General features: G+C 31.1%; 1 non-coding gene across 1 annotated transcript; it reads left to right on the top strand.

Moving 5' to 3' along the window:
* Window positions 1-6873: 6873 nt before the first annotated feature.
* LOC126009966 (small nucleolar RNA SNORA24) lies at window positions 6874-6999 on the top strand. Its single transcript, XR_007496116.1, has one exon. It is a non-coding gene; the product is annotated as a small nucleolar RNA SNORA24 (small nucleolar RNA).
* The last annotated feature ends 3637 nt before the right edge of the window (window positions 7000-10636 follow it).

Here is a 10636-nt window from a genome sequence, read left to right as displayed (position 1 = left end):
AAGAAAGAGTGCAGCGACAAAGCGAAGAGGAGCCACCATGCTCTTCTAGAGCCTCTAGGAGAGAATTTTTGCTGGGTCCTTCTCAGCCCTCTCAGGAGAGGTTCAGGAGACAGAAGAGTAGAAAATCATGTAAAAGCAGCTCACATCCTCAAACTCTCTCAGATGGTAATCTCACAGCAGGGTGTAGATTCCTCCCACCTGTCTTCAAATACAAAGGATCTGCCTTTCTTCTGGGGCACCACTGATATTGTTTTTCACTCACTCACTCACTCACTCACTCACTCACTCACTCACTCACTCACTCACTCAGTCTTTCTTTCTTGGCTTTTCGGCTTGGGCACCTCTAAGAGAAAGATTTGCTGGGCCTTTCTCAGCCCTCTCAGGAGAGGTTCCATATGTTCTTTACAATACAATTTTTATCTTTGAACGAATATGCTAAGAATTGATATTGCTAAGTTCTATGGTAGTTCTATTTTTTCATTTTAAAGATATTTCTGTATTTCTTTCCAAAAATGTTAAACTGGTAATTCCCATCAAAGACAATTGTGGGTTTCCTTTCACCACATTCTTGCAAATACTAGCTATTTCCAGACTTTTAATATGCCATTCTCAATGGTGTGAGGAAAAAAATCATTTTTGTACTCATTTATATTTACATAATAAGTGACAATAATAAATTATTCATATACAAATTTAATATAAGTGCATCTCTTGGGTAGGGGGTACTTTTATATTTTGCCAGAAAAGTGAAATTTTGGATGGAATTGTAGAAATCTTTGTTATGAAAATTTATGAATAATTTATCAAGCTCTTAAATCCTATTTGATATATTCTGTACAAGTATTTTCTCTCATTCAGAAAGGTGTCTTCATTTTAGCTTGAATAATATTTTCCTTTCCACAAAAAAAAAATTTTTTTTAATTTGATGTTATTTCACTTACTTATTTTTGTTTTTGTTGTCTTTGTCTCTAGAGTGAAATCATTGGTCTCTAGGGACAACTCTGAAGTCTATTTCCTGAAGAGTTCTGAAACAGACATTTTAAAATATTTTTAATATTTGCTGAGTCCAATCTGTTCTGTTACTTATGCTCCCTCCTATTTAAGACATTGTCTTTTCTTATCTCCTTTTTAAAAAAGATGTTTTATACTTTAATTTGTATGAGAAAAGAAAAGTCCTCTCAAGATAGTTCCCTGATTTAGCATAAAAGGCCCTCTTTTAAGAAACCCAACTGTCTCATTTTGATATGAAAATTGTAGGTATTTATTTTTGCTATTTCAGGTATATTTTCCCCCAGCTGTTAGATCCTTTCTCCACCAGAAACAATGATTCAGCGCTTTGCTATTGTACACTAATGTCTGCCTACTATACAACATACACTTTTATATATGCTTATACTTATATACATATATGTATCCCAATATACACTCATATATTTTCTTGACACTTAGTAAATTTGTTTCATGATTTTCTTCCTAATTAACATTTTAATTTCTCATGCTTTACTTAATGAAAATTTAAATTAGAGTCTGTTAATAAGAAATAGGTAACTTTATTTTTTAAAAAATCACAGCTTTGAGGTAGTTTTGTATTAAAAAATTGAAAACACATTGCTAGCAAAAGAAGTGACAATAGTAGGATAGTAGATTACATATTTATATTTATTTTAATAGATAAACATAATTTTATTCTTAATTTCTTATGAATTAGAAGATACATCTTATTGTCATTTTGATTTGTATTTATCTGACAAGTGGTATTGATTAATATATCACAAAATAATAAAAAGTGAATATCCGTTTAATATGGCTGATCAAAAAGAGAAAATGTTCAGTTTTCACTATCATGTATGATATTAGATGTGAGTATGCTTTATATGCAATTTCTAGTATTGAAAAAAGTTCCCCAATCTCAATCTCATTGAGATATTTTATTTTTAATTTGTGGCAAATCTTGTTAAATGATTTTTCTATCTATAGAGATAACAACAGATTTTATTGTACTATTATTATTGTACTGTACAATATGATTTTTGTATATTGAACCATCTTTGCATCCCTGGAGTGAATTTCACTTGATTGTGGTATTTAATGAATTTGTTATATTATTGTGTTTAAATAGGATTTTATTTCAGATACATTCATGTTTGTCAGGAATATTGGTATGAAGTTTTTTTTTTAAATATCTGTCAACTTTTACTATCAAAGAAATATAGAAATGGATCCTGTAATAACCCTTTAGAAGGATTCCTGTTACAATTCCTGAAAGAGCTTTAGAAGGATGATAGTAGGTTCACTTGATGGTTTGAAAAAATTCCCTGGTGAACCCATCTAGCCTCAGGTATTTTCTACCTTACACAATAATTTTTTATTTCAAAAAATTCTGTTTTTTATTTGATTCATCCATAAAACTAGATAAAATGTTGTCTAAAACCTTAATGAAGGTAATATTTTCTGCATTTTTCTCATTATGCTCTGTAGTTATATATATTTTATAGAAACACTTTCTCTAAGGATTTAGGAATGTCTCCTTGGTTTGAGACAATAAATTTTTTACTGAAACTTACAGTACATTTTCTCTGTTTGTTCAGTTAGAAACCTATTTTTTTTCACTTTTACAGAAGAAATACTGTCACGTTGGTTTTCTAACAACTTTACTAAGACTACATCTGCCTTTTTATTCACTGAAAAGATTAAGTCCAGGGGGCAAAGGAGGGAGATATTGGATGCATGCTGGAAACAGGGGTGGAGGAAGGACAACATTGGTGGTGGGAATGCCCCTGATTCAATGTCACTACATAGCTAAAATATTACTGTGAAAGATTTGTAATCCACTTTGGTCAAAATAAAAATTATTTTAAAAATAAATAATAAAAAATAAATAAAATTCAAATTTTCATTGTTATAGAAAAAAAATAATGTGAACTTAAGATGCATTGAACAACTTATGAACTATAAAAATAGATTTATAAAGTTCTCTTTTTTTATTTCTGTGCTCATATTCTTGCCCAAAGTTTCTTCAGATGAACATTTTCTATATCCATTTGTATCTAATTTCTATGATGATATGTGCACAAAATTCTCACCATTTCTTTTTTCTTTTTTTTTTTTTTTGACAACGTACCATGCTACTAATGTGGTTCTTTCAAAAGAAAAATGGTAGAAGACCAAGTTTATAAAAACCATATTTCTCAGGAGATACAAAATGTTATTAGATTACACTTTATTTTACCCAAAACAAAGATCATCCCTGGTTCCTTTGTATCTATGTATTTAGAACATGGTTTTAAACAGAGATCATCTTACTTATAAACCTAGATGGAATCTGGTTCAGGATAGCCTAAGCTATATGTCCCAACTCTGTCCTTACTGCCTCACATGGAGGTGGTCTCTGTACTGAATTAAAATGATAGCTCTTTTGCCAATACAGCATAGTAGTTTGTTTGGCCCTTCCATTCTTTGCGTCCACAGGTGATCTATAGGAAGGCAACTTCTCCATAATCATACAGTACAATAGCCTGGAGTTGTGACCACTGTGATTATTGATTGTCCTATGTGCTTTAAGGCATATGTACGTATGTCTTGGGGTATGGGGGGGGTGAAAAGGCATAACTGAGAGTTGCTAATAACTGTGTTCCTTTGGCTAGAAATAATTCTTGTTTTTATTTTTTAATATTTTAACTCCTGTTGGAACAGTCTAAAAGTCTCTGGATGACTAAATAAGCTTCAATCATGCTGTTATTTTTATTTATTTTTTCTTACAGAGGGTATCTAAAAAGAAAGCTTCTCTAAAGGGAAAACATTTATATTCAATCCACAAAACAATTATTTAGAAGGAAGGTAGGGAAGATTAGTAATCTAAAAATATGAGTTTTTTTTCCAAACAAACGTACATTTAAATTGTAGTTGGCAAAAGCTTTTTCAGTATTAATTAGGAGAGACCATCTTGAATCTAGATACTATTCCACAGATCAGCTTCGCTGTGCTCAGTTCTTGAGCTCTATCTAGGTAGAATTCTTTGAATGGGGTAGTAGTGATTCTGGTGTCAAAATCAGAACTTCAGCTTGTTATAAAACCATAATAGAAAATGGAGGTTTTTTTGGTCAAAGAGGGCTTTGAGGGAGTTTAGATCAATTGGTTCTTTTACTTGAGGAACATAATTTTTATTGCTCAGAGACCTTTGAATTCCCAGGTTCCTATCAACTTTGAGACCTTGGAAACTAGGGGAATTTTTTAATTGTTTAAATGTGGTTCTAATATACAATTAGAGAATAAGGTTTCTAATGGCTGAATTTTAAGGGACCCATACTAAAGAATGAGTTCTGGATCTCCTCAAGGAAATCATGGAAAATTTTGTTTATTCTTCATTAAGTCCTTTTAATTAATGTTCTTACATTTTTTTCTAAGTCTGTGTAAGTGCTTATGTATAAGTATATAATTGTATAAATATTTATAAATAAATTTATATAATTACAGTTTCATTAAAAAAATAAAAATGATAGCTCTGGTAGGCATCCAGCTCTCCATTTAAGATAGAAGATTGCCAGACTACACATGTTTCATACTCAGCCTGGTCTGGATTATTTTATCTATGATCCTGATTTAGACTTGCTCATCTTTGGTTGGAGAGACTGCACATGGGATAATTTTACACAATGTAACAGATATTTAATGTTCATATTATATGATTTATAAACCATAAAACTCTCTCCTTTTTTATAAACTTGAATTGCAGTTTGAGAGCTACAGTCTCTAAGTTGTTTGGTTCTCAATGCAAACACCACAACCATCACCACCTTTCTTAAAAAAGTTTTTGGACCAACCTGGAGATATACATGCTTCAGGGTTGGCTTTGTTCTCAAAGGTCATAACTGAAAGGTTTCAGGGGACATTATGTGGTGCAAGGGATCAAACCTAGGTAAGCTATGGACATGGTGTGTTACCTTCTTTACTACCCATTCTAGATCAGTAAATGCTTTTGTGAAAAAAATATATATTTCAAAAGTGGGGCTTAAAGTCTTTGTAAAATATTAACACATCTTAGATTTATATTTCAATGGTTTAAAAAATATGCCAATGGAACCTAGAATGGCTCAATGGTAAAATAAAATAAAATAAAATAAAACAAAAAAAAATAAAAACCATGCCTTGCAATTGTTTAGTCTAAAGATCCACCCTCTAGATAACCTAAATATGCTAATCATGTTCTACTTAACTCTGCTATTTGGCTTCTCAGGCACTTAACAAACCATAATCACATATATAAAAGCACTTAGTTTTAAACATGTGTGAGTTTAAAATAAAACCCATAGGTTGTGGGATTGCCCTAGGCACCATGTTTCTAAACCTCATACAGAGAGGTCTGAAGAAGTAGGGTAGTAATAAAGAAATAATAAGTCAAGCCAATCAGGAGAGAGTGATGGAGTCAGTAGCTTTTTATGGCTTCTCTCTTGTGATGTCTGCCAGAACCCAAAGCCATAACTGCTCTTTCTTTATTAAACCAAGACCTTCACACCAGGTTGAGGAGGTAGAGTAATCCACATGGGCTTTGCATATCAAAAGAGAGATTTATGGGAAAGAGACATATAGGAAACACCTTTGCTTTGGGTTAATATCTGAATGTTATCTTATATGTGAGCGCTGATGCAATTTCTAAAATCTCTTGAAAGCAGGTATATAACCAACTCTTACTAGATCTCTCATTACAAACAGAAAAATATATATAAGCACCAAAAGTAACATATGCGATTCCTGGACTAGTTTATTAAAGTAGAGTGACTTCTGGTCTTTGTTTCTTTCAGTATCTAGCAAAACTAAATGCTTTGCCACTTGGAAATTTTCATTATACTCTTCCCCAAATAATGACATATTAGTACTAAAATCAACAAATTGAGAAGATAATTGAAACAAGGAAATGCAAAACAAACAAACAAACAAACAAAAAAAAACAAAAAAAAACCATGTCTCTAAATTTTTATTTTACTGGTGCATAAACTCCCATTGATATATTGTTTTAAGTAAAATGTATGTACGTGTGTACTCTTTTAATATGCATTTAAATGTGTCATCAAAATCGTATTTTAAAGGGGCTGGAGAGATGGCATGGAGGTAGGGCATTTGTCTTGCATTCAGAAGGATGGTGGTTTGTATCCCGGCATCCCATATGGTTTCCTGAGCTTGCCAGGGGTGATTTCTGAGCGTAGAGCCAGGAATAACCCCCGAGTGCTGCCGAATGTGACCCACAAACCAATATATATATTTATATTTATATATAAAATATACATATATATTATATAAAAATATATTTATATATTTTATATTTATATAGATATATTATATATTTATATATATTATATATAAATTTATATATATATATAAATTTATATATAAAATATATTTATATTTATATATAAAGTATTATATATATTAAGGTGTTTCAGAAATAAAATAGGGAAACTATTTTAATGGATTATTAATATTCATAGATGTACCCTAGTTTGGTATTTAAGTATGTATATTTTAAACTCTATAGAGTTTATTTAAATTTTTATTTTAATTTTGTTAATTTAACATTAAGTGTTTTATTTTATTTTAAAAAAGGAGCACTGTTTATTCATGTTATTATTCATGTCACATATTTTAGTAGTTCATGTATTGGAAACATAAATTATCATAGGCACAAATGTGGATTGTTTATGTATTGGCTCAGTGGAATTACTCATGAAGTATATAGCATTCTTTGTCAAAACACATTTTCTCTTGGGTAAGTTAGGAAGGTGATGTTTGCATATATAGGTGTTTGGAAAAATTATTTTATTTTTTGTGAGATAATGTTTTCAGTTGATAACATAAAAGTAATTCTTGTTAAATGTACAGCTTTTTGAAATTCTTGTTCTATGCCCAAATTAAAAATTATAAACATTCCTAGCCATGAACAAGTGCTTGATTGACAAAGCTGTATCATTCTATTGGTATTAGATTATGACTTGTAAAAGGACATTCTAAGATTTCACAAAAATTGGGGTTTCTGGGAAAAAATTGTTGTTCATACGCTTTTCACGCAACTGATTTGTTTCTGTGAGTGATGGCAAAACCAAACAAACAAGAAATAATCAAATGTAAGCTGTCTATATAGTTGTAATCAGTTTTCTACACGATTGTAAGTTAACAATTTGGGCTACTAGTAGACTAATGTTACTGAAACTCAGAAACATCTTCAGTGTAGACCAGAGTATTTTAAAGTATGTAAAAAAAAGATAAGTGACTGATAACAGTCATTCTTATTTAAAAATAAGATTCTTTTTCTTTCTTTCTTTCTTTCTTTCTTTCTTTCTTTCTTTCTTTCTTTCTTTCTTTCTTTCTTTCTTTCTTTCTTTCTTTCTTTCTTTCTTTCTTTCTTTCTTTCTTTCTTTCTTTCTTTCTTTCTTTCTTTCTTTCTTTCTTTCTTTCTTTCTTTCTTTCTTTCTTTCTTTCTTTCTTTCCTTCCTTCCTTCCTTCCTTCCTTCCTTCCTTCCTTCCTTCCTTCCTTCCTTCCTTCCTTCCTTCCTTCCTTCCTTCCTTCCTTCCTTCCTTCCTTCCTTCCTTCCTTCCTTCCTTCCTTCCTTCCTTCCTTCCTTCCTTCCTTCCTTCCTTCCTTCCTTCCTTCCTTCCTTCCTTCCTTCCTTCCTTCCTTCCTTCCTTCCTTCCTTCCTTCCTTCCTTCCTTCCTTCCTTCCTTTTTTTTTTCTTTCTTTCTTTTTTTTTTTTTTTTTTGGTATTTGAGCCACACCAGTGATGTTCAGGGGCTACTCCTGGCTATGCGCTCAGAAATTGCTCCTGGCGTGGGAGACCATATGGGCCCGCAGGGATCGAACCAGGTCTGTCCTGGATCTGCCACGAGCAAGGAAAAGGCCATTCTGCTGCGCTATCTTTTGGCCCCCAGAGATTAATTCTTATTCAAATATTGTGAACAGTATACTTATTCTGAGCCTTATTTTCTGACACTAATTTTTCCATTCAAGGTATTTTTTAATTTAATTTATTTATTTTTTTTATTTTGTTTTATTCTTTGGGATGTATGGCATCCTGCCTGGCCGTTCTCAAAGGTAATTCCAATATCTGCACTCAGAAATTTTATTGGTGGTGTTTGGCGTACCATATGGATTGTCCAGGATCAAACACGGATACAGGATATATCTGGGAAAAAAATATCCCAGGTAGTAGAAAGATTTATGGTTGACAACAATAAATAGTATTTTATAGTCAGAAAACTTTTATAGCAGATAAGGTGCTTAACTTCACTCTACTAATCCAAATTTTATCCAGCGCACTGCATAGGGTCCTGAGAAAACCACCAAAAGTGTTTCCTGAGCTCATACTTGATTATGATCTCTTGAATACAGAACCAGGATTCATCCCTGAGAGCCAATATTGATGTATTTTTCTAAAGTTAGAAAAGTGTCATGTTTTCCCGGATAATCATGTCCTTTAAAATTTAAAATTACTTTTCTCAGAATCATTTACTTAACCTCTATAGAAACTTAAAAGAAATGTTGATACCCATGCAATGAATTACTCTGTCATGGAACACACAAATACATAAATGCACACATACAACAATGTACACCCACAAATTATTAGTTCATGAACAAAATAGTTTATAAGTAAGTCAATTAAGTGATACAAAATAGAAATTGCTATTTTTCTAATAAATTTGAAGCCTCAATTTAATTGTTTAAATATCATCCCATCTCTCAAAAAACACAAAGGCAACATCCAATTAATAGATATGTGTTGTTCTTTCTTTTAATTTTTAATTACAAAATAAATAAATTTGTATTAGAAAAGATTCCCATCAGGTAAGTTGGTTTTCAAATTTCTTTGCATTTCTTACAATAATTAAATCAACTTCTATTTTTTAAATATATTAGAAGAAAAAGATTAGTATAAAGAACTACGTTTATATTTTATTTTGGGTTTTGCTTTTTGTGAATGAAATTAAGGGAAAAATTCATTAAATTTTATAGCTAGCTGATGCAAAAAAATTGCATCTTGCATGAGAGTTCTTTTATAGTAATAAAAGGAAAAATATATTTTAGGGGAAAACCCACTTCACTATTTTATTTGATTACTGAGAAAAAATTTCTATTTCCTGTCAGTACTTTTGGAAAGTATTTCTGATCAGAATAAAACTGAATATCCTACTTACAATGATATTTCAGTATTATTTTCATAATATCTGCACAAAATTATAAATTTTTAATTAAATACAGTGCTATGTTAAATTTAAGTAGGTAGACAAAATCAAAGTAAAAGAAGCATGATATTATCAGTAAATTTGCTTTTTATTTGTTTGTATTTTTCTTCTCATTTTCTGAAAATAGGAATAATGCTTTATTTTCCAAGGGGGTAGAAAATATATATATATTGGAGCCAAAAGCCTTATTTGCTGTGAAAATTGCAAATGTTTGCCTGGAGCAAATATGTGAAAATTTGCAATTTGTTGTAAGTGTGGAATTTTGCTATTTTTCACAGTGGAAAACTATTTTGTATAGTTTGCTTTTTTCCACCTAAATGTGTGAAATCTTGGAGAAATTCTGATATCTACACATTTCTCTGCCAATGATGGCAAGGTGAACAATTACATTTAATAATAACTCATCAGTCTACTATGCAATTCATAAAATATTTTATTTATTTATTTTTTACTCTAAAGATTAGTAGTAAGTTAGGTAAATGAGCATTCCCAAATGTGTATTAAGCTACATCTTGTATAAAATTTATGTACCTATCTTTTACTTGGGAATATACTGCTGTGTAAAATTTTTCAAAAATAGATATTAGAAAAACTAAAATATTATTCAGTTTTATGACTTGCAAATAATGAACCTAAAATCCTCATGTCAGTTTTATATTTACAAAGTATGAATCAATTGCCAAATAAAAGTTTAACTACAAAAAATGAAGTAATTCCAAAAATACAGATTATAAAAATTTCAGTTATTTGAATAAATATTGTACACACTAAGAATTAAAATGATATACTTTAGCAATTAGGTTAAAGCAATATGATTATTTCAGAAACATCAAAAAGGAACTAGTATATCTCTTTTGATCAGTGGCATGTTACGATGTCCATGTCCTTTTGTGTCCTTCTCTAGGAAAATTCATGACTATTCCCACCATCTTAACTGTCATTCCCTAAGTGATATCTGTCTAGTAGAGAATCTACTGAGAAGTCATGCTGTCTTTGTTTTTCTCCCTTAAACATGACATTTTCTTTTCCATTTCGCACCAGAGACAACTTCCCTTTAAGTTTTACAGTTCTATGAAGAGATAGGACAGTGCACTTTCCTTGTGCGATGGACCCAATTTTGATCTACCACACCACATAGGTTCTCATGTGAGCCAGAAGTGGTTCTTGAGTATAGAGTCATGAATAAGCTATGAGTACTGTGACATATGCCTCCTCGTTCCAGAGAAATAAATTCTACAATAACAAACTTTCTGTTATTAAAAGACTTCTCAAAGCTTTTCTTTTCTTTATAGGTAACAAAGGGCTTTTTTACAGTTGCTCCAAAGAAATGCAAGATTTTCTTTCTTTATTCAGAGGATGCATTTGAGAGTGCGTAGGGGCTTCTTATGGCTGATGGTGGTGCTCA

Source organism: Suncus etruscus, chromosome 5 (genome assembly GCF_024139225.1).
Source record: "Suncus etruscus isolate mSunEtr1 chromosome 5, mSunEtr1.pri.cur, whole genome shotgun sequence".
NCBI classification, from domain to species: domain Eukaryota; kingdom Metazoa; phylum Chordata; class Mammalia; order Eulipotyphla; family Soricidae; genus Suncus; species Suncus etruscus.
This window is presented reverse-complemented; position numbering and strand designations above follow the sequence as displayed.